At 40.8% G+C, this 20,703-nt stretch overlaps 1 protein-coding gene and 1 non-coding gene across 2 annotated transcripts in view; one reads left to right on the top strand and one right to left on the bottom strand.

Moving 5' to 3' along the window:
• Positions 1–441: 441 nt before the first annotated feature.
• Pglyrp4 (peptidoglycan recognition protein 4) overlaps positions 442–20,703 on the bottom strand; it is a 169,091-nt gene continuing 148,829 nt past the window's right edge. Inside the window, exon 12 of the transcript XR_005500289.2 lies at positions 442–1,247. The gene's annotated coding sequence lies outside the window, so the exon portion shown is untranslated. The remainder of the gene's footprint in view (positions 1,248–20,703) is intronic.
• Positions 1,117–1,260, top strand: LOC120101258 (small nucleolar RNA SNORA48). The gene has a single exon (XR_005501634.1). It is a non-coding gene; the product is annotated as a small nucleolar RNA SNORA48 (small nucleolar RNA).

The following is a 20,703-nucleotide window of genomic DNA, read 5'->3' as shown; positions in this document are numbered from 1 at the left end:
TCAAAAATCAAGAGTCTGTCAGTTGATTTTGGGCCAGAAGACTGAAGACCTGCGCTCACATGTTGCTACAACCTCTCAGTTCTGCAAACCATGTTAGGCTTCCTATGTTTATAGATATTTGGTCATTCTCAGATTTCTGATGGGGTCGAAGACTGATTATAGTCTCATAGCCTATCAGGTTGTTTAACTCTGAATATACATATTTTATTGCATAGTTATCAGATAGTACACAAGCTAGCCAAGATATAATATAGATTTTAAGCCTTTCTTAAGCTGGAATGAATAACTGAATGTTCTGTCTAACTGATATAGTGATGGACTGAGTGTTGAGTATACCCTATGTTTTATAAATTATAGAATGGTAATAATTGTTATATATATATATATATATATATATATATATATATATATATATATATATATATATGAAAAGGCCTTTAACTGGACAAAAAGGGGGAAATGTGGTTTGCCCTGGAGTTATCTGTATTTTGATGCTAATTCCACTGCCCCAAGGACTGCTGCCTAGTTACGAACTCAGGGCTCAGTTGACTTCACCAGAACCTTCTCCCCATTGAATTTGTAAAGTACAGGTGAGGGGCAGGTACAGGATAGAAGGAGGCCTGTCATTGGAGGAGAAGGAAGGATGTGTGGGAGAGAAGTTTGAAGGAAGAGGAGAAGACTGGAAGAGAAAGAGAAGAGACAAGAGGGAGAGAAGCCATGGCTGGTGATGTTAAGATTCCGCTCTGTGTATTTACAGGTTGTTATTAATGCTCTTAAGGGATGGATGGTACTGGGCTTTGTATGTTTAGGTGGGCAATTATATCTTACCAATTGGGTAGAAAAAAAGAAATAAGGAAAATGATACCCTTCACAATAGTCCCAAATAATAAAAAATACCTAGGTGTGACTTTAACCAAGCAAGTAAAAGATCTATATGACAAGAAATTCAATTCTCTGAAGAAAGATCTCAGAAGATGGAAAGACCTCCCATGCCCATGGATTGGCAGGATTAATATAGTAAAAATGGCCATTTTGCCAAAAGTAATCTACAGATTCAATGCAATCCCCATCAAAATTCTGACTCAATTCTTCACTGAGTTAGAAAGAGCAATTCATACTCCCTGGCAATGGGCAAAGAGACACCTGGTTTGTGCTGTTGTTCTTATATCAGTCAGGGACAGAGCAGATGGCAGTCCTTTGTTCATCCTAGCTTGATGCCTGGTTTCGTGGCCAAAGCTGTTTCATGCCTAGGGCACATGAAAAAAAAAGAAAAAGAGAAAGAGCAATTTGCAAATTAATTTGGATTAACAAATAAACCAGGAGAACGAAACTATACTTAACAATAAAAGAACATCTAGGGGAAACACTATCCCTGGCCTCAAGCAGTATTACAGAGCAATAGTGATAAAAATGTATAGTATTGATACAGAGACAGGATGGTAGATCAGGGAAATAGAATTGAAGACCCAGAAATGAACACACACACCTATGGTCACTTGAACTTTGACAAAGGAGCTAAAACTGCCCAATGGAAAAAGATAGTGTTCAGAGCCTGCCCCACACATGGCGTGTGTGTGTGTGTGTGTGTGTGTGTGTGTGTGTGTGTGTGTGTGTGTGTGTGTGTGTATTTCCAGAATTGTCTCCCTTTCTGATTTCTTTATTGTTTCTATTTCCATTTTTAGATTCTGGATAGTTTTGTTCAATTCTTTCACCTGTTTGGTTGATTTTTATGTTTCTTCTTTAAGGGCTTCTACTTGTTTACCTTTGTTCTTCTGTATTTCTTTTTTTTTTCTTTTTTTCGGAGCTGGGGACCGAACCCAGGGCCTTGTGCTTGCTAGGCAAGCGCTCTACCACTGAGCTAAATCCCCAACCCCTCTTCTGTATTTCTTTAAGGGAGTTATTTATGTCTATCTTAAAGTCCTCTAACATCATCATGAGTCATGATTTTAAATCAGAATCTTGATTTTCCAATGTGTGGGTGTATCTAGGGCTTGCTGTGGTGGGCGAATTGGGTTCTGATGGTGCCAAGTGGTCTTGTTTTCTGTTGCTTAGGTTCTTGCCCTTGCCTCTTGCCATGTGTTTATCTCTGGTGTCTGTCTCAGACAGTGGTTTGACCGTCCTGTAAGCCTGTGTGTCAGCACTCCTGGAGACTGGCTTTCTTCCAGCACGATGTGGGTACAGTGAACTGTATTCCAGGGTCAGCTCCAGGTACAGGCAGAAATCAGATGGCTCCTCAGTTCCTGTGTTTGGAGGGTTCTAGGAAGATTCCTCTTGGGCCAGGAATGTGAGCAGAAGTGGCAGTCTCACTTGGGCTCTCAGGGTTATCTACACTTCTGAGAATCCAGCTGTCTCCCCACAGGTTCTGGATACAGAGAGCTGTGTCATAGGGTCAGCTCCAGGCATAGGTCCACTTTTCAGTTTTATTGTCTGTACTACCAGAATTCTGGTTAGAAAGTCCTGAGCCAGTAAGTTCAAGCTACTCAAGTTTCTCCTCTATCAAATAGGGCTCTGGTCTTGTGTTAAAGTCCTGATCCATGTGGAGTTGAGTTTTACACAGGGAATCTATTTACATTTCTCTACATGTAGCTATGGATTTCAACCAGCACATTTCTTAAAGATGCTGTCTTTTCTACAATGTGTACCATTATTCTCTCTTTAAAAAAATTAGATGGCTGTAGGACTTCTGGATTCTATGTGCATCCTCGGTCAGATTCCATTGATCAGTTAGTCTGATTTATGCAATTCCATGCTATTGACATTACTGTAGCTCTGAGGTTTAACTTGAAATCTGGGGTGGTGATACCTATAAAGACTTTTTTATTGTTCAACATCGTTTAGGATAACTTTGTAATTCTGTATGAAATTTGAGGTTGCTTTTCCAATTTCTGTGAGGAACCACACTGGAATTGACAGAGATTGCCGTGAATATGTAGATTGCTTTTGGTAGCTTGGTCATTGTTGGAATTCAGATCTGGGACAAGTGGCTGAGGTGTCTATTTGACTTAACAAAGTGAACCTGGCTTCCAGGTTCTCCCAGCATCCCTTAGTCCCTACCTGAAATTTCCAGTCCAATGATTTGGGCTTCCTCTAACCTAGAGGCTCTTCAGAATACAATCCAGACCACATTTTGTGCTCTCTCTCTCTCTTTCTCTCTCTTTCTCTCTCTCTCTCTCTCTCTCTCTCTCTCTCTCTCTCTCTCTCTCTCTCCCTCTCTCTCCCTCTCTCTCCATGTTCTTTCTCTCCTTCTCTTTACCCTCTCCTCTGTCTCCACATGGTAACTTCCCTGGCATCATTCCTTGGCACCAGTGAGCTGCTCCCAAGTAAACCTGCCCTTTTTTATTTTCAATTTGGCTTTCATCGGATTTTCTTTTTTTTTACAGTCCAGTCATTGCCCCCACTTCCCAGTCCCCTTCCCACAGTCCTCATCCCATTTCTCTCCTCCTCCATCCCTCTGAGAGGGTCCTCATTGCCACCAGGCCTCCATGCTTCCCTGGGTCCTCAAGTTTCTCAAGGATATTAAATGCATCTTCTCCCACTGATGTCAAACCATGAGGTCCTCTACTATGTGTGTGCTGGGGACCTTGGACCAATCTGTGTATGCTGCCTAGTTGGTGGCTCAGTCTCTCGAAGCTCCCTGGGGACTGGGTTAGTTGAGACTGCTGGTCTTCCTATGCGGTCACCCTCCCCTTCAGCTTCTTCAATCCATCCCCTAATTTAACCATAGGGGTCCTTGACTTCAGTACAGTGGATGAGTGTAGGTGTGTGCATCTATTTCAGTCAGTTGCTGTTACTACAGTCACTCAGAGGACAGCCATGCCAGGCTCCTGTTTGTAAGCACATTATAGAATCAGTAATAGTGCAGGGCCTTGGTGCCCACCCTCTATGAGATGGATCCCAAGTTGGACCAGTCATTGGACAGCCTTTCCTTCAGTCTCTTCTCCATTTTTTTTGTCCCTGAAAGTTTTTTACACAGGAACAATAATGGGTCAGAAACTTCTGGGTTAATAACCCAGTCCCTCCACTTGAGGCCCTGTTTGTCTACTGGAGATGGACACTTTGAGGTCCTTCTCCCCATTGTTAGGCATTTGGCTAAGGTCACCTCCACTCAATCCTAAGAGTCTCTCACCTCTCAGGTATCTGGTACTTTCTAGAGAGTCTACACACCTCTTCCCCCCAAGGCTGCATATTTCTTTTTTTTTTCTCCATCTTTATTAAATTGGGTATTTCTTATTTATATTTCAATTGTTATTCCCTTCCCAGTTTCCAGGCCAACATCCCCCTAACACCTCCCTCTTCCCTTCTATATTGGTGTTCCCCTCCCCATCCTCCCCCCATTACCACCGTCCCCCCAACAATCCCGTTCACTGGGGGTTCCATTTTGGCAGGACCAAGGGCTTCCCCTTCCACTGGTGCACTTACTAGTCTATTCATTGCTACCTATGCAGTTGGAGCCCAGGGTCAGTCCATGTATAGTCTTTGGGTAGTGGCTTAGTCCCTGGAAGCTCTGGTTGTTGGCATTGTTGTTCATATGGGGTCTCGAGCCCCTTCAAGCTCTTCCAGTCCTTTCTCTGATCCTACACAGGGGTCCCATTCTCAGTTCAGTGGTTTGCTGCTGGCATTTGCCTATGCATGTGCTGTATTCTGGGTGTGTCTCTCAGGAGAGATCTACATCCGGTTCCTGACAACCTGCACTTCTTTGCTTCATCAACCTTATCTAGTTTGGTGGCTATATGTGTATGGGCCACATGTGCAGCAGACTTTGAATGGGTGTTCCTTCTGCCTCTGTTCTAAATTTTGCCTCCTTATTCCCTGCCAAGGGTATTCTTGTTCCCTTTTAAAGAAGGAGTGAAGCATTCACATTTTGGTCATCCGTCTTGAGTTTCATGTGTTGGGTGCACCTAGGGTAATTCAAGCATTTGGGCTAATAGCCACTTATCAGTGAGTGCATACCATGTGTGTTTTTCTGTGATTGGGTTACCTCACTCAGGATGATATTTTCCAGTTCCATCCATTTGCCTATGAATTTCATAAAGTCATTGTTTTTGATAGCTGAGTAGTATTCCATTGTGCAGATGTCCCACATTTTCTGTATCCATTCCTCTGTTGAAGGGCATCTGGGTTCTTTCCAGCTTCTGGCTATTATAAATAAGGCTGCTATGAACATAGTGGAGCATATGTCTTTGTTATATGTTGGAGCATCTTTTGGGTATATGCCAAGAGAGGTATATCTGAGTTCTCAGGTAGTGCAATGTCCAATTTTCTGAGGAACCTCCAGACTGATTTCCAGAATGGTTGTACCAGTCTGAAATCCCACAATGCAGGAGTGTTCCTCTTTCTCCACATCCTCACCAGTATCTGCTGTTGCCTGAGTTTTTGATCTTAGCCATTCTGACTTGTGTGAGGTAGAATCTTAGGGTTGTTTTGATTTGCATTTCCCTTATGACTAAAGATGTTGAACATTTCTTTAGGTGCTTCTCAGCCATTCGACATTCCTCAGCTGTGAATTCTTTGTTTAGCTCTGAACCCCATTTTTTAATAGGGTTATTTGTCTCCCTGTATCCTAACCTCGTGAGTTCTTTGTATATTTTGGATATAAGGCCTCTATCAGTTGTAGGATTGGTAATCTCTTCCCAATCTATTGTGCCATTTTGTCCTAACAACAGTGTCCTTTGCCTTACAGAAAAGGCTGCATATTTCTATTCATTCTCCTGGCCCTCTAGGCTTCTTCCTATTCCCCTCCATACTTGATCCTTTTCCCCTCCCCCTTCTCTCTCCCACCCAAGTTTCTCCCTCCCCCTGCCTCCCTTTATTATTATCTTCCCTCTTCTAAGGGGGATTGGAGCACCCTCACTTGGGTCTTTTTGTTTGTTACACTTCTTATGGCCTGTGGGTTGTATCCTGGGTTTTCTGTACTTATTAGCCAATATCAATGTATCAGTGAGTACATACCTAGCATATACTTTTGGGTCTGGATTATAACACTCATGATGATATTTTCTAGTCCCATCCATTTGCCTGCAAAATTCATGATGTCCTTGTTTTAATAGCTGAGAAATATTCCAATATATTCCAATGTGTAAAGGAACCATATATTCTGTATCCACATATTCTTGAGGAACATCTAGATTGTTTTCAGCTTCTAGCTATTACAAATAAGGCTGCTATGAACACAGTGGAGCACACATCCTTATGGTGTAATGGGGCATCTTTTGGGTATATGCCTAAGAGTGGTATAGCTGAGTCTTCAGGTAGAACTGTTTCCAATTTTCTGAGGAACCTCTGGATTGATTTCCAGAGTAGTTGTGCCAGTTTGCAATTCCACCAGCAATAAAGAAGTGTTTCTTTCTCCATATCTTCACCAGCATGTGCTGTCACTTGAGTTTTTAATCTTAGCCATTCTGATTGGTATGAGGTGAGGGTCACTTTGATTTGCATTTCTCTGACCACTAAGGACTTTGAACAATCCTTTATGTGAATCTCGGCCATTCAAGATTCTTCTGTCAAGAATTGTTTAGCTCTAGTCTCCACATTTTTAATTGGGTTATTTGGTTTTGTAGAGATTAACTTCTTGAGTTCTTTATATATTTTGTATATTAGCACTCTATTGGATGTAGGGATAGTGAAGATTTTTTCCCAATTTGTAGATTACCGACTTGTCCTATTGACTCAGTCCTTTACTTTACAGAAGCATTTCAGTTTCATGAGGTCCCATTCATCAATTGCTGATGTTAGAGCCTGGGCCATTAGTATTCTGTTCCAGAAATTTCCCCCTGTCCCAGTGAATTTGAGGCTATTTTCCACTTCTATTAGATTGAGTGTATCTGATTTTATGTTGCATTTCTTGGTCCTCTTGGACTTGAGCTTTGTGCAAGGTGAGAAATATGGGTTTATTTTCATTCTTCTACATGCAGACCACTAGTTAGACCAGCACCATTTATTGAAGAACATTTCTTTTTCCACTGTATTTTTTTCACTTTCTTTGTCAAAGATTGAGTGTCCATAAATGTGTGGGTTTATTTCTTTCTAGGTCTTTGAGTCTATTCTATTGATCAACCTGTCTGTCTCTGTACCAATACCATGCTGTGTTCATTATTATTGCTTTGTAGTACAGTTTGAGATCAGGGATGATGATCCACCAGAAGATCCTTTATTGTTGAGAAATGTTTTGGATATCTAGGGGGAGTTCTGGTTTTTGTTTTTTATATGAAATTGAGGACTGTTCTTTCCATGTCTGTGAAGAATTGTGTTGGAACTTTGATTGGGATTACATTGAATCTGGAGATTGCTTTTGGTAAAATGGGTGTTTTCACTATATTAATCCTACCAATCCATGAACATGGGAGATTTTTCCATCTTCTCAGGTCTTGTTTGATCTCTTTCTTTGGGGATTTGAAGTGCTTGTCATACAGATCTTTCACTTGCTTGGTAAGAGTTACACAAAGATATTTTATGCTCTTTGTGGTTCTTGTGAAAGGTGCTATTTCCCTAATTTCTTCCTCAGCCTGTTTACCATCTGTATAAAGGAAGAATACTGATTTGTTTGAGTTAATTTTATATCCAGCCACTGCTGAAGTTGTTTCTCATCTGTAGGAGTTCTCTAGTTGAATTTTTGGGGTCACTTATATATACTATCATATCATCTGCAAATAGTGATATTTTGACTTCCTTTCCAATTTGTATCCCCTTGATCTCATGTTGTTGTCTAATTGCACTAGCTAGGACTTCAAGTACTGGATTGAATAGATAGGGAGAAAGTGGGTAACCATATCTTGGATCTCTGGATTTTAGTGGGACTATTGCAGTTTCTCTTAATTTGATACTGGCTGTTGGTTTGCTATATATTGTTTGGATTATGTTGAGGTATGTGCCATGAATTCCTGATCTCTCCAAGATGTTTAACATGAAGCAGTGGTGTATTTTGTCAAAGGATTTTTCATCATCTAATGAGATGATCATGTGGATTTTTTTCTTTCAGTTTGTTTATATGCTTAATATTGTTGATAGATTTTTTCACATATTGAAACATCCCTGCATCCCTGGGATGAAGCCTTCTTCATCTTGGTGAATGATACCTTTGATGTGATCTTGGATTCATTTTATGAGAATTTTGGTGAATATTTTTGCATCGATATTTATAAGTGAAATTGGCCTGAAATTTTCTTTCTTTGTTGGGTCTTTGTGTGGTTTAGGAATCAAAGTAACTGTGGTTTCATAGAATAAATTAAGCAATGCCCCTACTGTTTCTATTTTGTAGAATAGTTTGTGGAGAATTGGTATTAGCTCATCTTTCAAGGTCTGGTAGAATTCTTCAATAAACCCATCTGCTCCTGGTTTGTTTTGTTGTTGTTGTTGTTGTGGTGGTGGTGGTGGTGGTGGTGGTGGTGGTGGTGGTGGTGGTGGTGGTTTCTTTGTTTTTGGTTTTTGTTTTTGTTTGTTTGTTTTTGGTTGGAAGATCTTTAATGACTACTTCTATTTCTTAAGGGGTAATGGAAATGATAAGATAGTTTACTTGATCTTGATTTAACTTTAGATATGTGATTAGAAAATGATCCATTCCATATACATTTTCCAGTTTTGTTAAGTATAGGCTTTTGTAGTAGGATCTGATGGGTTTTTTTTTTTAATTTCCTCAGTTTCTGTTGTTATCTCTCCATTTTCATTTCGGATTTTGTTAATTTAGATACTGTCTCTGTGCCCTTTAGCTAGTTTGGTTAAGAGTTTATCTACCTTGTTGACTTTCTCAAAGAACCAGCTCTCGGTTTTGTTGATTCTTTGTATTATTCTCTGTCTCCGTCGGGGTTTCTATTCCTGCACAAATATCATGATTAAAAAGCAAGTTGGGGAAGAAAGGGTTTATTCAGCTTACTTCCACATTGCTGTTCATCACTAAAGGAAGTCAGTACTGGAATTCGAGCAGATCAGGAAGCAGGAGCTGATGCAGAGGTCATAAAGGGATGTTACTTACTGGCTTGCTTCCCCTGTCTTGCTCAGCTTTCTCTCTTATATAACCCAAGACCACCAGCCCAGGGATGGCACCACCAACAGTGGGCTGGGTCCTCCATCCTTGATCACAAATTATTAAAATGCCTTACAGCTGGATCTCATGAAGGCATTTCTTCAACTGAGGCTCCTTTCTCTGTGATAACTCCAGCTTATGTCAGGTTGACACACAAAACTAGCCAGTACATTCTCTTTGTTTCTAACTGGTTGGTTTCAGCCCTGAGTTTGACTATTTTCTGCTCTCTACTCCTCTTGGATATGTTTGTTTCTTTCTGTTTTGGAGCTTTCAGTTGTGCTGTTAAGTTGGTTGCATGGGATTTTTCCAGTTTCTTTATGAGGGCACTTAGTGCTATGAATTTTCCTCTTAACACTGCTTTTACTGTGTCCCATAAGTTTGGGTATATTGTGTCTTCATTTTCATTAAATTATCTCTTTCTTATTTCTTCCCTATTCGAGTTATCATTGAGAAGATAGTTTTTCACTTTCTATGAGTATATGGGCTTTGTGTTGGTTTTATTGTTATTGAAGTCCAACCTTAATCTGTGGTGATCTGATAGAATGCATGGGGTTATTTCAATGTTTTTGTATCTGTTGAGTCTTGTTTTGTGTCTAATTATATGGTCAATTTTGGAGAGGGTTCCATGAGGTTCTAAGAAGGTATATTCTCTTTTGGGGGTGGGAGTGAAACGTTCTATAGATATTTCGTAAATCCATTTGATTCATAACTCTGTTAGTTTCACTGCATTTCTGTTTAGTTTCTGTTTCAATAACTTGTCCATTGACAAGAGTATTGAAGACTCCCAATATTAATGTGTGAGGTTTAATGTGTGTTTTGAGATTTAGTAAAGTTTCTTTTACAAATGTGGGTTCCCTTGCATTTGAGGCATAGATGTTCAGAATTGAAACTTCCTTTTGGTGGATTTTTCCTTTAATGAATATGAAGTGTCCTTCCCCATCTATTTTGATGACTTTCTGTTGAAAGTCTATTTTATCAGACATTAGAACAGCAATTCCAGCTTGGTTCTTGGAATCATTTGATTGGAAAACTTTTTCCTAGTCTTTTAGTCTTAGGTGGTGCTGTCTTTGTCACTGAAGTGTGTTTCTCATGTGCAGCAGAATGATGGATCCTGTTTGCATAGACAGTCTGTTAGACTGTGTCTTTTTATTGGGGAATTAAGTTCATTATTGAGAGATAATAAAGATAGACAATATTTAGTTCCTATTATTTTTGTTGCTGGTGGTGGTATTATATGTGTGTGATTCTCTTCTTTTGGTTTTTATTGTGAAATGTTAATTTCTTGTTTTTTTTTCTCGGGTGTAGTTACCCTCTTTGTGTTGGAGATTTCCTTCTAGTGTCCTCTGTAGGGCTGTATTAGTAGAAAGATATTATTTCTTTCTACTTGGTTTTGTCATGAAATATCTTGGTTTCTCCATCTATGGTGATTGATAATTTTGCTTGGGGTAGTAGCCTGGGCTGGCATCTATGGTCTCTTGGGGTCTGTAGGACATCTGCTGCTGGAGAAAGCCTGTCTGAAGATGACTGGACAAGGTACCAATCTATATGCATAGCTGAATATCATTAAGAATCATTTCACTGATTTTTTGGCGCATTTGGTTTGGTTTTGCCCTTAGGTCTCTTAGCTTTCCAATCTCTGGTTTCTGACCATCCAGATAGTACAGGGAATAGGCTCACTCTCATGGCCTGGCCTCCATTCAATCAAAGAGTTGATAGGCCACCCTCAAGAGTTGTGTCACCATTGCCTCAGCACATCTTATATACAGGTCAGACTGTAGATCAAGGTTTTTGTGGCTGGGTTGGTGTCCAGAGTTCTCTTTCCACAGCCTGTGGAATACTTTTCCATGCCAAAGAGACTATAACATAGGGGTGAAGGTTTCAAACAGGCACCAGCTTGATCTCTTTCTCTCTCTACTTTTAATGAGCTGTGTGATTATTGTCCTCAGCAATACGGCCCACTGTCAGTTCTCCGAGAGTGATTCTCTGTCCTAGCATCAGTCTGGGTTGTTTAGGGAACTCCACAGGACCCTGCTCCATCATTAGAAACCTTGCCTGCCTTCAAAAGAGGGTCAGTTCAGGCTCCTCCATTACTAGGAGTCCTCATAAGAGTTATCTTTATAGATTCCAGGAAGTGCTGAGTTTCCATGCCACTCCCCAAATGCCCTCAATTCCAGCTGTCTACTAACACACTCTCAAATCTGAGAAATAATTCCAGAAGTAAAGAAAGGCCTTGTCCCTTGAGAAAGGGGAACAAACATCTTTTCTCTCTCTCTTTTTATTTTTTTATTTTTATTTTTTATTAGATATCTTTTATTTGCATTTCAAATGTTATTCCCTTTCCCAGTTTCCTGGCTATAAGCCCTCCATCCCATCCCCCTCCCCTTCTTCTATAAGGGTGTTCCCTCCCCCAACCACCTCCCTTCTCCCGTCCTGACATTCTCCTATACTGGGGGATCCAGCCTTGGCAGGACCAAGGGCTGCTCCTTCCATTGGTGCCAGCAAGGCCATCCTCTGCTACATATGCAGCTGGAACCATGAATCTGTCCATGTGTACTCTTTGGATACTGGTTTAGTCCCTGGGAGCTCTGGTTGGTTGGTATTGTTGTTATTATGGGGTTGCAAACCTCTTCAGCTCCTTCAATCTGAGAAAGGGGGACAAAAATCTTTTTTTTCTTTTTTTTTTATAGCTATTTTTTTTATTAACTTGAGTATTTCTTATTTACATTTCGAGTGTTATTCCCTTTCCCGGTTTCCGGGCAAACATCCCCCTAATCCCTCCCCCTCCCCTTCTTTATGGGTGTTCCCCTCCCCATCCTCCCCCCATTGCCACCCTCCCCCCAACAATCACGTTCACTGGGGGTTCAGTCTTAGCAGGACCCAGGGCCTCCCCTTCCACTGGTGCTCTTACTAGGATATTCATTGCTTCCTATGAGGTCAGCGTCCAGGGTCAGTCCATGTATAGTCTTTAGGTAGTGGCTTAGTCCCTGGAAGCTCTGGTTGCTTGGCATTGTTGTTCATAAGGGGTCTTGAGCCCCTTCGAGCTCTTCCAGTTCTTTCTCTGATTCCTTCAATGGGGTCCTATTCTCAGTTCAGTGGTTTGCTGCTGGCATTCGCCTCTGTATTTGCTGTATTCTGGCTGTGTCTCTCAGGAGAGATCTACATCTGGTTCCTGTCAGCCTGCCCTTCTTTGCTTCATCCATCTTGTCTAATTGGATGGCTGTATATGTATGGGCCACATGTGGGGCAGGCTCTGAATGGGTGTTCCTTCTGTGTCTGTTTTAATCTTTTCCTCTGCCAAGGGTATTCTTGTTCCCCTTTTAAAGAAGGAGTGAAGCATTCACATTTTTTTTCATATAATATAATTTATTTTTGCAATGTCATATTGCCTTCCTCTTTATGTGAAAAATATATTTTATGCTTTTTTGCAATAAGCATTCACATTTTGATCATCCATCTTGAGTTTCATGTGTTCTATGCATCTAGGGTATTCTTGTTCCCCTTTTAAAGAAGGAGTGAAGCATTCACATTTTGATCATCCGTCTTGAGTTTCATGTGTTCTATGCATCTAGGGTAATTCAAGCATTTGGGCTAATAGCCACTTATCAATGAGTGCATACCATGTGTGTTTTTCTGTGATTGGGTTACCTCACTCAGGATGATATTTTCCAGTTCCAACCATTTGCCTATGAATTTCATAAAGTCATTATTTTTGATAGCTGAGTAATATTCCATTGTGTAGATGTACCACATTTTCTGTATCCATTCCTCTGTTGAAGGGCATCTGGGTTCTTTCCAGCTTCTGGCTATTATAAATAAGGCTGCGATGAACATAGTGGAGCATGTGTCTTTTTTATATGTTGGGGCATCTTTTGGGTATATGCCCAAGAGAGGTATAGCTGGATCCTCAGGCAGTTCAATGTCCAATTTTCTGAGGAACCTCCAGACTGATTTCCAGAATGGTTGTACCAGTCTGCAACCCCACCAACAATGGAAGAGTGTTCCTCTTTCTCCACATCCTCGCCAGCATTTGCTGTCACCTGAGTTTTTGATCTTAGCCATTCTCACTGGTGTGAGGTGAAATCTCAGGGTTGTTTTGATTTGCAATTCCCTTATGACTAAAGATGTTGAACATTTCTTTAGGTGTTTCTCAGCCATTCAGCATTCCTCAGCTGTGAATTCTTTGTTTAGCTCTGAACCCCATTTTTAATAGGGTTATTTGTCTCCCTGCGGTCTAACTTCTTGAGTTCTTTGTATATTTTGGATATAAGGCCTCTATCTGTTGTAGGATTGGTAAAGATCTTTTCCCAATCTGTTGGTTGCCGTTTTGTCCTAACCACAGAGGACAAAAATCTTAAATCCCAAGAATAATTTCTTGAAAAGGAAAAGTGCTAATATGCCCACAAACGAAATCTAGGAGTAATATCTAATGAGAGCATCCATCCCTACAGTTGACCTCCTGATAATAGTGGCTAGTGTCTTCCCTCAAAGTTAAAACATACAAAATAACCTGCTTTTTGTAAAGACTTTATGGAGGGATTATTCAAAGGTGATAATAGCAAAAAGACATTGGTTATAGATCAGGCCATCCAAAAGGAAGATTCATGAATCTGATGTCACATGTCAATGTACAGATGGATGTGATGAACGTAGCTTCAGGAGGAATGAGCGGGAAGAAGAGAAAGATAAGATATAGGAGTTGCCTGCAAAAACAAGAATATCTTTGAACTTAACCAGAGTGTTACATCAGCCAGAAATCACAACCCCCAATCCTTAACTGAATTGTTCTCTAAGGGTCTCAGGTTCACTCTAGAGTACCTGAGTACATGGGGTCTCTCAATCCTTAGCATAGTGGGGAGGACATACCAGAAACCAGGTGTGCAGCCCTGAAGCAAGTAGTTATCCCAGCATGCCAAGTATGCCCTGCCAGAACTCTTAAGGCATCTCTGAGATTAGTGTCTCTGAATTGAAAGTCAAGAGCTGGAGGAGAGCCAATGCAACCCAATAACAAGAGTGGTGAGCTTCACATGTCATAAATCAAGCCCTGGTCATAGCCAAAAGCCTTCAGGGATCCAAGACAATTTAGTACAAGCACAAGCAACCAGAGAAAAGAAAAGGAATAGAACCTGCTCCCTAAGCATACACTCTTATAAAGTTCCAAGGTAGTTGGTTAGATATAAGATATATTATAACAACTGGAAAATAATTAATGAGTTTGTAGTTATAAAATATCCTATTATGTGCTACAAAAAAGTTTCTGTGTAGGCAGAAATTAGAGAATAACCCACAATCTAATACTGTGGGCCACTGGGGTACCCACTTGAGAGAACACAGAGTGTTTTTGTGTGCAGATTCTTGTCATGCAATTCATACCACATAATGAAGACAAACATGACTGATTAACATACAATTCTTATGATTTGAATGAGTTGTTGTGAATGTAGTTTCTATGTGTGCAATCTCAACCATGTGAGTTAGGACCTTGTAAACAAGGAATGTAAATGAGGGTAGTCCTGGCTTGAACTTGATACAATCAAGTTCAAAGGTTTGGGGGAGTCAACACCAGGCAGCTACTCTGTGATGTCAGGGTACTCTGTGACAAGCAGTTTTGAATTCCTCGATTATGTTGGTGAAAAATCATGAAGGGAATCAGCCTTCATTTTCTAGCCTCTTAGTAATAGCCTTCCATACACAGAGTTACATTTCCTGCCCTACCTCTAAATTCACAACCACCCTATAAAGATATACCACACTGCTCATCTGTGATGAATCTATCCTGGGATGGGGGAAACATATGTCAGCCAGGGGATGCCTATAAATGGTAGTCCTGCTCTACTCTGCCAAACATTCTGTGTAGCCCCTCAGTTTTGGTAAATCAGCTCAGCTTCCCTAGTCAGGGGCCTGCCTTCCAAATCTTTCTTTCCATTCTCAGCCTATCTTTCTTCCAAACCAGTCTACCAGAGCCTGCCTGCCTTCCTTACAAAGTTAAGCTTTGTAACTTTCCACAGCTGCCTAAAAGCTTCTTACTGCACAATTCTTTGTTTTCTGTCACTTTTGTCATGCTATGAAATTCATCTTTTACATGTGGATGAAAGGGTAGTTCCTATTCAATCACCCTTTCCTTTCTTTTATTGTGTATGTCCCCTCCATTTCCTTCCTAATAATGGAAAGAGACCAGGTCAGGGAAGTTTGGCAGTCCATTCTTTTACATGCACTTTTGCTTCTCCAGGGTTCAAATAGGGTGCAAAAAAAGGCAACCCTCAAAGTCACTGATGGAACAAGACATGGAGAAGATCATCAAAAACTTCCACCAGAACTCTGGGAAGGAGGAAGACCCTAATACCCTGAGCCAAAAGGAATTTAAGCAGCTGGTGAATAGGACATGCCAAACTTCCTCGAGTTAAGGCCTAACTAGTGAGGGAGGAAGATGCCCAAGAACTGCTCTTGAGGTTCCTGCAGCAGCTTGCCACTTCTGTGCCACTTCAGTTATCAAGCCTAGTGGCTTCTTTAGGATTGAACTACAGCTGCCCATTTGTGCCTGGTGTTTGCTTGCCTAGAGGACTGGTCTGTAGCTGCTGAGTAGTATTTGGTGTTTGCTATAGGACTAAACTACTGGGAAAGCAGATCAAGCTTGCCCCCAAAGAAGTATTGCTGAACAGGTCCACTTCCCCCATATCCTAATAACTTTTCTCTTCCACTGCCTCTGCTGGGTGGTGGGCTAAAGGAGAGGTTGAAAACTTATTAAAAGTATACTGCAGGAGCAGCTCTCTGCTCCCAGACCCGGTGAGAGAGAGACCCAACCGCCTGGTCAGGTGGGCACTCCTGAGGCTGCAGAGCGGAAGAGACCACCAACACTGCTCACCCCTGCCCACATCCCTGGCCCAAGAGGAAACTGTATAAGGCCTCTGGGCTCCCGTGGGGGAGGGCCCAGGAGCGGCAGGACCCCTGCCACAGACACCGCCGGACCCTGAAGGAAACAGACCGGATAAACAGTTCTCTGCACCCAAATTCCGTGGGAGGGAGAGCTAAACCTTCAGAGAGGCAGACAAGCCTGGGAAACCAGAAGAGACTGCTCCCTGCACACACATCTCGGACGCCAGAGGAAAAAGCCAAAGACCATCTGGAACCCTGGTGCACTGAAGCTCCCGGAAGGGGCAGCACAGGTCTTCCTGGTTGCTGCCGCTGCAGAGAGCCCCTGAACAGCACCCCACGAGCAAACCTGAGCCTCGGGACCACAGGTAAGACCAAATTTTCTGCTGCAAGAAAGCTGCCTGGTGAACTCAAGACACAGGCCCACAGGAACAGCTGAAGACCTGTAGAGAGGAAAAACTACACGCCCGAAAGCAGAACACTCTGTCCCCATAACTGACTGAAAGAGAGGAAAACAGGTATACAGCACTCCTGACACACAGGCTTATAGGACAGTCTAGCCACTGTCAGAAATAGCAGAACAAAGTAACACTAGAGATAATCTGATGGCGAGAGGCAAGCGCAGGAACCCAAGCAACAGAAACCAAGACTACATGCCATCATCGGAGCCCAATTCTCCCACCAAAACAAACATGGAATATCCAAACACACCAGAAAAGCAAGATCTAGTTTCAAAATCATATTTGATCATGATGCTGGAGGACTTCAGGAAAGACCTGAACACACTTAGGGAAGCACAGGAAAACATTAATAAACAAGTAAAAGCCTACAGAGAGGAATCGCAAAAATCCCTGAAAGAATTCCAGGAAAACACAATCAAACAGTTGAAGGAATTAAAAATGGAAATAGAAGCAATCAAGAAAGAACACATGGAAACAACCCTGGATATAGAAAACCAAAAGAAGAGACAAGGAGCTGTAGATACAAGCTTCACCAACAGAATACAAGAGATGGAAGAGAGAATCTCAGGAGCAGAAGATTCCATAGAAATCATTGACTCAACTGTCAAAGATAATGTAAAGCAGAAAAAGCTGCTGGTCCAAAACATACAGGAGCCCAGGACTCAATGAGAAGATCAAACCTAAGGATAATAGGTATAGAAGAGAGTGAAGACTCCCAGCTCAAAGGACCAGTAAATATCTTCAACAAAATCATAGAAGAAAACTTCCCTAACCTAAAAAAAGAGATACCCATAGACATACAGGAAGCCTACAGAACTCCAAATAGATTGGACCAGAAAAGAAACACCTCCCGTCACATAATTGTCAAAACACCAAACGCACAAAATAAAGAAAGAATATTAAAAGCAGTAAGGGAAAAAGGTCAAGTAACATATAAAGGGAGACCTATCAGAATCACACCAGACTTCTCGCCAGAAACTATGAAGGCCAGAAGATCCTGGACTGATGTTATACAGACCCTAAGAGAACACAAATGCCAGCCCAGATTACTGTATCCAGCAAAACTCTCAATTAACATTGATGGAGAAACCAACATATTCCATGACAAAACCAAATTTACACAATATCTTTCTACAAATCCAGCACTACAAAGGATAATAAATGGTAAAGCCCAACATAAGGAGGCAAGCTATACCCTAGAAGAAGCAAGAAACTAATCGTCTTGGCAACAAAACAAAGAGAATGAAAGCACACAAACATAACCTCACATCAAATATGAATATAACGGGAAGCAATAATCACTATTCCTTAATATCTCTCAATATCAATGGCCTCAACTCCCCAATAAAAAGACATAGATTAACAAACTGGATACGCAACGAGGACCCTGCATTCTGCTGCCTACAGGAAACACACCTCAGAGACAAAGACAGACACTACCTCAGAGTGAAAGGCTGGAAAACAACTTTCCAAGCAAATGGTCAGAAGAAGCAAGCTGGAGTAGCCATTCTAATATCAAATAAAATCAATTTTCAACTAAAAGTCATCAAAAAAGATAAGGAAGGACACTTCATATTCATCAAAGGAAAAATCCACCAAGATGAACTCTCAATCCTAAATATCTATGCCCCAAATACAAGGGCACCTACATATGTAAAAGAAACCTTACTAAAGCTCAAAACACACATTGCACCTCACACAATAATAGTGGGAGATTTCAACACCCCACTCTCATCAATGGACAGATCATGGAAACAGAAATTAAACAGTGATGTCGACAGACTAAGAGAAGTCATGAGCCAAATGGACTTAACGGATATTTATAGAACATTCTATCCTAAAGCAAAAGGATATACCTTCTTCTCAGCTCCTCATGGTACTTTCTCCAAAATTGACCATATAATTGGTCAAAAAACGGGCCTCAACAGGTACAGAAAGATAGAAATAATCCCATGCGTGCTATCGGACCACCACGGCCTAAAACTGGTCTTCAATAACAATAAGGGAAGAATGCCCACATATACGTGGAAATTGAACAATGCTCTACTCAATGATAACCTGGTCAAGGAAGAAATAAAGAAAGAAATTAAAAACTTTTTAGAATTTAATGAAAATGAAGATACAACATACTCAAACTTATGGGACACAATGAAAGCTGTGCTAAGAGGAAAACTCATAGCGCTGAGTGCCTGCAGAAAGAAACAGGAAAGAGCATATGTCAGCAGCTTGACAGCACACCTAAAAGCTCTAGAACAAAAAGAAGCAAATACACCCAGGAGGAGTAGAAGGCAGGAAATAATCAAACTCAGAGCTGAAATCAACCAAGTAGAAACAAAAAGGACCATAGAAAGAATCAACAGAACCAAAAGTTGGTTCTTTGAGAAAATCAACAAGATAGATAAACCCTTAGCCAGACTAACGAGAGGACACAGAGAGTGTGTCCAAATTAACAAAATCAGAAATGAAAAGGGAGACATAACTACAGATTCAGAGGAAATTCAAAAAATCATCAGATCTTACTATAAAAACCTATATTCAACAAAATTTGAAAATCTTCAGGAAATGGACAATTTCCTAGACAGATACCAGGTATCGAAGTTAAATCAGGAACAGATAAACCAGTTAAACAACCCCATAACTCCTAAGGAAATAGAAGCAGTCATTAAAGGTCTCCCAACCAAAAAGAGCCCAGGTCCAGACGGGTTTAGTGCAGAATTCTATCAAACCTTCATAGAAGACCTCATACCAATATTATCCAAACTATTCCACAAAATTGAGACAGATGGAGCCCTACCGAATTCCTTCTACGAAGCCACAATTACTCTTATACCTAAACCACACAAAGACACAACAAAGAAAGAGAACTTCAGACCAATTTCCCTTATGAATATCGACGCAAAAATACTCAATAAAATTCTGGCAAACCGAATTCAAGAGCACATCAAAACAATCATCCACCATGATCAAGTAGGCTTCATCCCAGGCATGCAGGGATGGTTTAATATACGGAAAACCATCAACGTGATCCATTATATAAACAAACTGAAAGAACAGAACCACATGATCATTTCATTAGATGCTGAGAAAGCATTTGACAAAATTCAACACCCCTTCATGATAAAAGTCCTGGAAAGAATAGGAATTCAAGGCCCATACCTAAACATAGTAAAAGCCATATACAGCAAACCAGTTGCTAACATTAAACTAAATGGAGAGAAACTTGAAGCAATCCCACTAAAATCAGGGACTAGACAAGGCTGCCCACTCTCTCCCTACTTATTCAATATAGTTCTTGAAGTTCTAGCCAGAGCAATCAGACAACAAAAGGAGATCAAAGGGATACAGATCGGAAAAGAAGAGGTCAAAATATCACTATTTGCAGATGACATGATAGTATATTTAAGTGATCCCAAAAGTTCCACCAGAGAACTACTAAAGCTGATAAACAACTTCAGCAAAGTGGCTGGGTATAAAATTAACTCAAATAAATCAGTTGCCTTCCTCTATACAAAAGAGAAAAAAGCCGAGAAAGAAATTAGGGAAACGACACCCTTCATAATAGACCCAAATAATATAAAGTACCTCGGTGTGACTTTAACCAAGCAAGTAAAAGATCTGTACAATAAGAACTTCAAGACACTGAGGAAAGAAATTGAAGAAGACCTCAGAAGATGGAAAGATCTCCCATGCTCATGGATTGGCAGGATTAATATGGTAAAAATGGCCATTTTACCAAAAGCAATCTACAGATTCAATGCAATCCCCATCAAAATACCAATCCAATTCTTCAAAGAGTTAGACAGAACAATTTGCAAATTCATCTGGAATAACAAAAAACCCAGGATAGCTAAAGCTATCCTCAACAATAAAAGGACTTCAGGGGGAATCACTATCCCTGAACTCAAGCAGTATTACAGAGCAATAGTGATAAAAACTGCATGGTATTGGTACAGAGACAGACAGATAGACCAATGGAATAGAATTGAAGACCCAGAAATGAACCCACACACCTATGGTCACTTGATTTTTGACAAAGGAGCCAAAAGCATCCAATGGAAAAAAGATAGTATTTTCAGCAAATGGTGCTGGTTCAACTAGAGGGCAACATGTAGAAGAATGCAGATCGATCCATCCTTATCACCCTGTACAAAGCTTAAGTCCAAGTGGATCAAGGACCTCCACATCAAACCAGACACACTCAAACTAATAGAAGAAAAACTAGGGAAGCATCTGGAACACATGGGCACTGGAAAAAATTTCCTGAACAAAACACCAATGGCTTATGCTCTAAGATCAAGAATCGACAAATGGGATCTCATAAAACTGCAAAGCTTCTGTAAGGCAAAGGACACTGTGGTT

The sequence above is a fragment of the Rattus norvegicus genome, chromosome 2 (assembly GCF_036323735.1).
Source record: "Rattus norvegicus strain BN/NHsdMcwi chromosome 2, GRCr8, whole genome shotgun sequence".
Lineage (NCBI taxonomy): Eukaryota > Metazoa > Chordata > Mammalia > Rodentia > Muridae > Rattus > Rattus norvegicus.
The sequence above is the reverse complement of the archived record's forward strand: the minus strand, read 5'-3'. Positions and strand labels throughout refer to the sequence as shown.